The sequence below is a fragment of the Erithacus rubecula genome, assembly GCF_903797595.1.
Source record: "Erithacus rubecula genome assembly, contig: scaffold_298_arrow_ctg1, whole genome shotgun sequence".
NCBI lineage: Eukaryota > Metazoa > Chordata > Aves > Passeriformes > Muscicapidae > Erithacus > Erithacus rubecula.
In genome coordinates, this window is record NW_027636030.1 from 59,505 (window position 1) to 61,581 (window position 2,077).

A 2,077-nucleotide genomic window follows, 5' to 3' on the forward strand; every position below is an offset into this window, starting at 1 on the left:
AGTGTCACAATGCTTTCCTTGGTTCCATGAGGCTCTGCTGTGTCACAATGACCCCTTGTTTCCATGGGGCACCCCAGTGCCACAAGGGTCTCCATGGCTCCGAAGTGTGACAATGCACCCTTGGTTACAGGAACCCTGCAGTGTCACAGTGGACATTTGAGGGCTGGAACCCCTCAGCTCTGGAGCCAGGCTGAGAGAGCCTGGGTACAAGAAGGCTCAGGAAGATGTTAGAGCCCATCCCAGCACCAAAATGGGCTTTGAGAAAGCTGGAAAGGGACTTCCAACAAAGGCCTGGAGTGACAGGACAAGGGGATAATGTCCATGAGGTGAAGGAGGGCATGTTTAGATGGGACATTGGGAAGAAATCTTCCCAGTGAAGATGGTGAGGCCCTGGCACAGGTTACCCAGAGAGGTTGCAGACTCCCCACCTCTGGAGGAGTTCAGGCCAGGTTGGATAGAGCAATCTGGTCCAGTGGGAACTGTCCCTGCCCATGGCAGGAGATTGGAACTGGATAATCTTTAGGATCCCAACCCAAGCCATTCTATGATCCTAGATTTGCCCCTTCCTGCCTCATTTAGCAGCATGTTGTTCCTTTTGCAGCCATTTACTGTAAACACAGTGACTGAATTGACTTTGCCCTGGATGTTGCCTGCAGCCTCCATCAGCTCCAGCTGAGCTTTGGCTTTCCTAAACACATGAACACACACTGAGGTCAGATTTATGAAATCCTCCTCCTGGTCATTGTGCCGTGGCTCATGCCTGGCATTTGTCCCTGAGGCAGCACAGCCACTCTGGCCAGCAGAGGCCCCACATCCCCCTCACTAGACGCGGCACAGCTCAGGCAGTATTTTGGGTGGGCACATTCCCCACCAGAGTGTCCACTCCAGACCTCAGTGTCTAGTCCCACCACCCACCCATGCCAGGGATGACAGAGAGTCCTGCTCTGGCATCTGCCAAGGGCTGGGTGAAGAGGGAGCCTGGGCAGGGCTGATGCTGCCCCTACAGCGGTGCTGAAATCAGCAGGAGAAAGGAGATAACCACAGAACAAACAGATCAAGAAACTGATAGGAGTGCCCAGGTCTGAAAGTGGCTGATGGAAGAGGTTGGAGGGATGCTCAAAGTCCTGCCTGGGGCACCTTCTCAGGCTGGCCATGCCACCAAGGCCACAGACTAACCTCCTCAGTGCTGCATTTGCCTGTGTGAGATCCCTGCCAGGAGACTGGTACAGCACCACACACCTGCTGGAACGTGTCCTGGCCCTGCAGAGTCAAACAGCTCGGCTGATTCAAGTGGGTTTTATCTCCTGGGCACTTCCCAGTCTAGCCCAGCTTCTGGCCAGCTCAGCCCAGCTCAGCCCAGCCCAGACCAGCAGCCCATTTTGTGTGAGATTCATGGCAGTGCCCACTCTGGGGTGCTCCAGCACTGGGAGCACTCACCCCATAGCCCTGGCCCCTTGAAGGGCTCAGCAGCTGCTGAGGGGCAGAGAGGGAGGTCAGCCTCCACATCAGCCCCAGGGCTGGAGCTCCCCATGGCAGTGGAAATGGAGCTCAGTGACAGTGCAGAACTGCTGTTCCTGGCTCCAGGAGATGGCCAGCACAGGCTGCCTCTGCCTGCTCAGGGCCAGCCCCTCTCTCTCCCCAGGCCTGCACAGCAGCCCTGGGCAGGGACAGAGGGGCCTGGCCAGAGCTGGTACCTGCAGCAGCAGCTTCCTCTGCATTCCTCCCTGCAGGTTCAGAAACACTCCCTTGCTCCTCTCCCTGGGTATCCCTTTCCCCAGCTGAACGTGTCCTGGCTGGCCGGGCTGACTTGTCCTGCTGGCCCAGCCCCTGCTACCCACAGAGCCCTGAGCTGGCACTGCTGCTCAGGACACACCAGGTTCTGCTGCTGTCCATGGCTGGGGCTGCAGGGAAGCAGCAGCTCCAGGGGGAAGGTTGCAGAAACGCTTTGGGCACTGAGGCTGAAAGGGGCACCACAGGGTCTGCAAGTTCCTTGTGTGGGAGCTGAGCTTGTCAACTCTTGAACCCTCCCAAGTGCTGGGGCTGCACCTCCAGCTCCAGAGGAGTTGTGAAAATTGGA